Genomic DNA, 8491 nt, shown 5'->3' on the forward strand with positions numbered 1-8491 from the left:
GTGTGGAGATTCCCAGGCTAGGGGTCCAGTCGGAGCTGTAGCTGCCCGCCTACACCACAGCCACAATGGAGGATCCACACCATGTCTGCGACCTACACCACAGCTCACGGCGATGCCAAATTCTTAACCCACTGAGAAGGGCAGGGATCAAACCTGAATCCTCATGGACGCTAGTCAGACTCGTTTCCACTGAGCCACGATGGGAACTCCCTCCAGGGCTTGTTAAAATACAGATTGTTGGGCCCCACTCTCAGAGTTTCTGATGGGGACTTGAGAATGTGCATTTTATCAAATTCCCAGATGATGCCGTTGCTGCTGGTGCAGGGACCATATTTCGAAAAACTTAGGTCCATCCATCAGTCCTATAGAATTCCCTGTAATTAGGAACTTGTTCCTTAAAAGAGGATTATTTTGAGTCAGGAGTTTGGTGAACACTGACATGGCACTTCCTTTCTGCAAGGATCCAAAGATGATGCCATTACCATAACCTTACCTTCCAGAGGAGGAAGCTGGTTCTTGGAATGGGAGCAGCAAAATCAAGGACATGCAATCAGATCTTCTCCTGCGACCTTGGGCTGACAGTCAGGCTGGAAAGGCAACTGGCACATGAAAACAAAGTATTTCTTCCAGGAACAGTGGCTGCAACAGTGAAATACACACTCCATGAGCCCCACAGTATCTCCTAAGGGGGGGCGGGGAGCAATAAGGGTAGATTAATTGAGAGTCAAGTGTGGGAAGGACCCTGGGAAGAAAAGTCTAGACCAGGTCACCTAACCAGCTCTGTGACCCTTGGCAAGCCAATTAACCTCTCTGGGCCTCCCAGGTCATCTTGCCCAAAACTCTCACCCTCTTCCCACCTCCGACTTCCATGCACCTGCTGGACTGCATCCACAGCTCCGGGAGTGTCTGAGAACCAGGTGAAGTGAGCTTTCCTCGAGGGCTTCATGCCTTCCACACCACCCAGGACAGCGGGGAGGAAGGCCAGGGCTGCTGCTTTGGCCTCTTTCCATCCCTCAGCCCCAGGGGCATCTAATTGATCCTCCTGCGGCCTTTGTAGGGCCAGGGAGGAAGTTACCAGAAGCCAGAAATGCAGACAACCAGTTCCTGATTAAAAGGAAACCTATTGTGTGGAAATTATTAAAAAAAAAAAAAAAAAAGCCACCATGGCTCCTTCAGTGCACTCCACATTTCAGAGCTGTGTCATCAGTCCTGAATCCATTCTGAGTCCATTAGCAGCCCAAGTGCTGGCACTAAGGCCCCTAGACTCCCTGGAACCTCGAGAGTGAATCTCTGGAGAGCTGACTCAGCCTTTATCCTCTCAGAGGTAGAGAAATTAGATTCCAAGCCACAGAGGATGGCAAGTCGGCATCCAGAAGGCTGTAGAAACAAAGGGCTTCTGCCAAAGAGGACATTGGCCCCAAGTTCCCCACTAGAGCAAAATGTGGGACAGAGGAGAAGGAGGGAGGGACAGAGGGAGGGAGAAAGGTGGGAAGGGAACAGAGAGGAGGAAAAATTGATTTTTTGCCCACAGCAGCATGGCAGGCACTGTGCAGCCCATGTCATCAATTCCAACAACAGCAAACTTTCAAGGTAGATATTATTACCCCCATTTTACAGATGTCATCACTGAGGCACAGACTGTGGAGTGACTTACACAGATCAGTAGATTCCAGCAAGTGAGACGGCGTAAATTCAGATTCAGAGGTGCTGAATCTCAAAGGCCCCGCGCGTTTCAAAGCCCGATTTGGTGCTTCGAGGTTGGCTGCCAAGAAGGCCCTATAAAGAGAGGTGAGAGAGGGGTCTCTGGTGAGCGACGCTGGACAGGGACTCCCACATACCCACTAAGGCTCATCAGGCCTTGAGCCCAGGAACACATGGTCCCTGCAGAAGAACATAAACAACAGCACAACAGCCTCTGTGGCTGCTGGGGGTGGAGGACAGACATGCTGCATGTCTGTTAGTCCTCACTGCTAACCCACAGGTTACCCTAAGCTCAGGGGCACTGATGGGCCAGTCTCATCCTCAAAACAGCACAAATACAGACAGACCTCTAGCTGAAAATTCCCGGCTCTCTGGGAAGGCTCGCTGACTCTCTAGCTCACCAGGCTGACTACCACAGTCCAGGGAGCTCCAGGTACATCCTTGCAGTCTAGTCATTGGGCCCCTCTTCAACCAAATATAACAGGGTGTGAATGACCCTCCCACCTGCCTGTGAGCATCATGGGGGTGGCGGGAGGATTCTCTCTTCCTCCGCCCGGCATCCTCCTCATCCCCGAGCTGATGAGCACAGGATGTAACAAAAACTAGACCACAGCTGCCCAGGAGAACTTTCTGCACCATCCATGTGACAGCCACCAGCCATGTGGGACTGGTGGGCATTTGGAATGTAGCTAGTACAAACAGGGAATTGACTTTTTCATTTTACTTTATTTCAACTAATGTAAATTTAAATATCTCCAGGATTAGACACTCCATACGTATATGCTGGGTAGAAAAGAGGGGGGATAAGCAAGAGAAAAAGGAGGAGAAAAAAAGAGAAGAAGACAATGAGGATGAATAAAAAAATGCATTCAGAACAAGAAAAGGGAGGGCAGGCAGGAAGGAGGGAAGGAAGGGAGGGAGGGAGGAGGAAGAATGGGAGGGAGGGAGGAAGAAAGGGAGGAAGGGAGGGAGGAAGGGAGGGAGGGAGGGAGGAAGAAGGGGAAGAGAAAATGTGGATTGTGACTCCTATCAGACATTATCAAGCAAAGCTGCATTGGTGTATAGTTGCCATTTGAGCACTTTGCCGCTTTGCCTTGGAGTGACTGAGAAACACAGGCCAGCCGAGCTCAAAGCTTTCTTCGCCCTGGGTAAGCACAGCTCTTGGAAGAGCACAAGTTCAGGGATCGGAAAGAACCTCAAGTTCTGATGGCCCGCTAAAGCCTCAAAACGTAGACCCGAAGACTCAAGAGTGTCAGACAGAAGGGGGCCCCAGATCTCAGCTGGCCCACCCTCCTTGCTGCACAGAGAGGAACCGAACCCAGAGCCCAGGAGAGATGGAGTTGAGAGAGGTCAGGAGTCCCCATGTCAGGTGTGGGCCTGCAGGCTCTGCCCCCTCCCCGCCCCCGCCCCTGCCCCCGCCCCCTCCTCCCTCCCTCCCTCCCTCCGCCTCCATCTCCACATTAGCAATATATTTCCAGGACACTCTAATGAAGTACATCTTGAGTCTCCTTTTCACGGCTAATGAGGAGACAACAAGAATTTGACTAATACCAGTACAATTACTGGAGCAGTGAAGCGAGGGCCTCTGATTAGACGTGATAATTTGCAAGGCTGGGCTCTTCACATTAAGTTTGCAAACAGTTTAAAAATCACTTCCTCTATTTATCCAGCTAATCCCTGTTTAATGACTCCAGACCCGAGAAAAGAAAGGGGAAATGTCTCTTTAAAAATTAATAAATAAATAAATTAAAATACTAACAATCCCAACCTTATTTGCCCAGACCGGAGAGATGGCAGGAGTGTAACCGGGTTGTCATCTTTTCAGGCAGACTCAGCCAAGACTTCATAGCTCCCAAGGATACTGCGATCCCCAAACCTCAGTCCTGGCATTCCCTTCAGCCATTAACCCAGCCTGGGCTGCCCCTAACAGGACTGTTTGTTCAGTACAGAGAGAAAAGTCACCTCCCTGGTGATGGGTCTAATGGCCAGATTCAGGAATTGCTTTGGTGACCATCAGGCTCCAATACCACTGAAAGGACACACAGGTGAAATCTCATTGTAGCAGAGGCTTCTTTATAATCTTACCAAAGTGTGGTCATAGAACCCAGCAGCACTGTTATCACCTGGGAGCTTGGTACAAATGCAGAACTTTGGGTCCCACCCAGACCGGCAGCTTGGAATCTGCCTTTTCACAAGCTCCCGTGTGACATGTGTGTGCCCTGACATTTGACAAATACCATATGATATCACTTATATCTGGAAGCTAATATAAGGCACAAATGAACCTTTCCACAGAAAAGGAAATCATGGACATGGAGAATAAACCTGTGGTTGCCAAGGGGGAGGGGGAGGGAGTGGGGTGCTTGGGGAGCTTGGGGTTAATAGATACAAACTATTGCCTTTGAAATGGATTAGCCATGAGATCCTGCTGTGTAGCACTGGGAACTATGTCTGGTCACTTATGATGGAGCATGATCATGTGCGAAAATAGAATGTGCACATGTATGTGTAACTGGGTCACCATGCTGTACAGCAGAAAAAAATGTATTGAGGAAATAACTATTAAAAAATAAAATAAAATAAAATATAAAATCAAAAAAAAAAGAAAGAAAGAAAAAGCACGCCTTTAGGACATATCATTTGCCTGACTGGGAGGGTGACTTGGAGACACGTGGCTTTGTTGATTTTCATACTATTGATTCTGTGGATCTGTGCTTGTCAGAGTGCATTCCGCAGAGATTTATGGCAGGGATTATGCAAAAAGAAAAGTACGTTGGGGAAATGCTGGGTTGAACCAAGTTAAAATTGTTTGTTTACTGCACATTTTCCAGCGTCTTTATAGTAAGGTGAGCATTCTGACATCCATAAGGAAGTCTGTTCGTGGTGTTTCCCAAACTTACTTGAAGCCAGAACCCCTCGTTGGGAGTGAGGAGCATCACATCACGGTTCCCAAGAGCTACCAGGGCCAGTGGGACCTTCTGTAAGACATGGGTGGTGATCTGATCCCAGCCATGGGGCTTCTCTATAACAGAGGTACTTCCAGGAAAGGAAAGCAAGGAGCTCCATGGGTCTATCCAAAAATCTTCGTATAGCACTGGGAACTATATCTAGTCACTTATGATGGAGCATGATGATGTGAGAAAAAAGAATATATATATGTATGTGTGACTGGGTCACCTTGCTGTACAGTAGAAAATTGACAGAACACTGTAAACCAGCTGTAATGGAAAAAAATAAAAATCACATTAAAAAGATCTTCCCTCTCCCATCAACTTCCTCCAGTGCTGTCACCCTCAAGCAGAAAAAGTGACTCCAGGAGTTCCCTACTGGTTTAGTGGGTTAAGGATCTGGTGTTGTCACTGCTGTGGCTCTTGTTATGGCTGTGGCTAGGGGTCCATCCCTGGCCCAGGAACTTCCACATGCCTCAGGTGACGCCAAAAAAAAAAAAAAAAAGGAAAAGAACACCTCCCCCCACACCCCGCTCCAAGAATCAAGTACTTAAGACCATCAAATCCAGGCCTTTGGACAAAGCAAAGGATCAGAGGATGGGAAGGGAGGTTTGCTCCTCTTTCTTACAATAATTCGCCTTAGAAGTGACAGCACTCATGCTATTTCTTTTCAAGTTCTTGCTGAGTTAAGAACTTCTTTTGTGAGCTGTGAGCCTCCCATTGTGTTAAGAGCTTTCTGTGCTGAGTCCATCAAATCTCCATGAGACCATGGAAGTGGCCACTCTCATCGGCCCCATTTCACAGATGAAGAAACTGAAGCCCACTGAGGTTACGTGGCTGATTTGAGCCAAGCCGGCTAAGGGAGGGGGGCAGCGGGATTCAAACTGACCCACTAGGCCCTGCTCTATTCCACATGATTGTAATGAAATCCTAATTAATACATACAAGCACCTGCACACTCAAGTATATTACCCTGGTTCCCAAACATCTTACACAAAATTAAATTCGGTACACATGCAAGTCCACAGCTGCATATACAGGACAACATACAGTGAGATGTCTTTTGCCTGCAAAACATGGAAATCACAGAATTGGGAAGAGCTTGGCACAATTTCCAAAACAAGCAGTTCCCCTCATCTTCACAACGGATGTTACACCTCCACTTTATGGGAGGGAAAGCTGAGCCCAGAGGGGAGAAACGGTTTGTCTAAGGTCTCACGTTCGCCAGTAGTGACCCCATATGAATTTAGTGTGGATCTTGAGTTTCCCTGGGGCGTGAGCCCACGCTCAGACCACAAGCAGAAGTGGCCACTGACCTGAGGCTGTTCCCTGCCTTCAAGTGCCAAAGGAATCCCCAGTCCCCCGAGGACCTATGAGACTTTCCAACTGCATCTCTTTGGAAAACATCAAAGACCCAACATCAAGAGATCATGATGTGAAGGCTGTGAGCCTTGACTGCCACACACATGCATACATACACTAGGTACACATACATACGCATACACACGCACACACACATGCATGCGCACACATATACACTATATACACATACACACACATATACACATGCGCACACACATACAAGACACACAGTACACACATTTATACACATATACACCTATACATATACAATATACTCATATACAATATGCACATGTCTGTACACACATGAGCCATGCACAATACATGTGTGCACATACATAAATACACAATATACATGTGCACACACATGCACATACACACTCAGCCCTTGTGTTCGCTGACCAGGATGTGATTTCAGCTGCCAACTTTACCAGGATTTCGTGCGCTACCCACCTAACTCCCTTCTCTGGCGGAGGCCACCTTAGCCAATGAATGCTAATGGAAACGGAGTCTTCTGACACCTGGACAAAGGCTGAGAGGAGCTGAGATATTGTTATTGTGAAAGAAGCCAGGGAGTTCCCATTGTGGCTCAGCAGTAATGAACTCAACTAGTATCCATGAGGATGCAAGTTTGATCCCTGACCTTGCTCAGTGAGTTAAGGATCGGCATTGCTGTGGCTGTGGCGTAGGTCGGCAGCTGCAGCTACAATTTGACCCCTAGCCTAGGAACTTCCATATGCCATGGTGTGGCCCTAAAAAAAAAGTCAGAAGGAAGTTTGGGAAGGGAGGCACACGCACTGCCAGGTAAGAAGGGTGCTGGGTGGGGGCCTGGATAGATGCCCAGACTACAGTCACGGGACCTGGAACCCACACCAGCTCTGCTGCAGTTGAACTGTGTGATTTTTCCCCTCCTCCCTCCTGCCTTGGTGTGTCCATCTGTGCAATGAATCTATTAAATCATTTAGCAGAGAGCTTCTGTGAATCTGAATTTAAGCCTAGCAGACGGGCAGAGGAGCGACCCTGGGCTTGAAGCCAAGGAGTTTAGAGGAAAAGGTCTGCCTGGAGTTCCCATCATGGCGCAGTGGTTAACGAATCTGACTAGGAACCATGAGGTGGCGGGTTCGATCCCTGGCCTTGCTCAGTGGGTTAACGATCCGGCGTTGCCGTGAGTTGTGGTGTAGGTTGCAGACACGGCTTGGATCCAGCGTTGCTGTGGCTCTGGCGTAGGCTGGCAGCTACAACTCCCATTAGACCCCTAGCCTGGGAACCTCCATATGCCTTGGGAGCGGCCCAAGAAATGACAAAAAGACAAAAAAAAAAGAAAAGAAAAGAAAAGAAAAGGTCTGCCTGAGGAGTCTCCACTCCAGTATGGGAGAGCATTAGGTACCCAGGGATGCTTCCCCTCTGGAGCTGCTGGTGCAGCTGTGTGACCTTGACAAATCCCCACCCCTCTCAAAGCCAAGGGACTCCTTCTACTCCTGAAGACGTGGGACGAGGTCGCTCTCTGTTCCCCAGCAGTGAGACATCATGAAAAGGAAGGATTCTAGGAGTTTCCATTGTGGCTCAGCAGGTTAAGCCGACTAGCATCCATGAGGATGCAAGTTCAATCCCTGGCCTCGCTCAGTGGGTTAAGGATCCAGTGTTGCTACAAACTGCAGCATAGGTTGCAGATGCGGCTTGGGTCTGGTGTTGCTGTGGCTGTGGCGTAGGCCAGCAGCTGCAGCTCTGATTCAGCCCCTAATCTTGGAACCTCCATATGCCGAAGGTACAGCCCCAAAGAGAAGAAAAAAAAAGAGGAAGGATTCTAGACACAGACTGCTCCAGATTAAAATCCCAGACCTCATCACTTACTAGTTATCCTATTGGGTGTGTTACTTGACTTCTCAATTCCTCAGATTCCTCCCCTGCAAAGCTTGGACAGCAATACCGCCAACGTGGGAAGGAGGGAACATCCACAGGAGACCATGGCATGAGCAGGGCTGTACAGGGCAGGGAAGACTCTGGCACCTGGGGTTGGGGTCCTGAAAAAGTATATAAAAAGCCCAATTGGGAAATCAGCAAAGTATTTGTAGATGCCTGGGTCTACAAACTCAAATACCTGAAATAACTATGGGGCAACCCCTCCCAGCAGAGAACTTTGCAGATCTCCACGTTACCAGTGTGAAAGGAACAACGGAGAAAAAAAAAAAAAGTGCAAAGCAAGGCACACAGAATGCTTCTGCTGGGGCAAGAGATTTGGGAGATCCAAACGTAGCTATGTAGCTGCTTATTTTTGCAAATAGAAACACTGGATGAATAAACAAAAAACAGGGAACACGGGCAGAAGCATCAGGGCTGGAGGTGAGTACACCTTTTCATTTAGTAATCGCTTTTGAGTCATCTTCAAAAATATTCAAAAATAAAATAAAGCTCAGCAAAGCTCAAGGTGCCTGATAGAAGGCAGACAGTCTGGAGGGCTGGCCTGAGCCAACCAGCTTCTT

The 8491-nt window shown here is 48.3% G+C and overlaps 1 long non-coding RNA gene across 1 annotated transcript; it reads right to left on the minus strand.

The window, feature by feature from the left end:
* Positions 1-521: 521 nt before the first annotated feature.
* Positions 522-8026, minus strand: LOC125115581 (uncharacterized). Its single transcript, XR_007132136.1, has 3 exons — positions 7863-8026; positions 1655-1776; positions 522-639 (listed from the first exon to the last, which is right to left on the minus strand). It is a non-coding gene; the product is annotated as an uncharacterized LOC125115581 (long non-coding RNA).
* Between the last annotated feature and the right edge of the window lie 465 nt (positions 8027-8491).

Source organism: Phacochoerus africanus, chromosome 15, assembly GCF_016906955.1.
Source record: "Phacochoerus africanus isolate WHEZ1 chromosome 15, ROS_Pafr_v1, whole genome shotgun sequence".
NCBI classification, from domain to species: domain Eukaryota; kingdom Metazoa; phylum Chordata; class Mammalia; order Artiodactyla; family Suidae; genus Phacochoerus; species Phacochoerus africanus.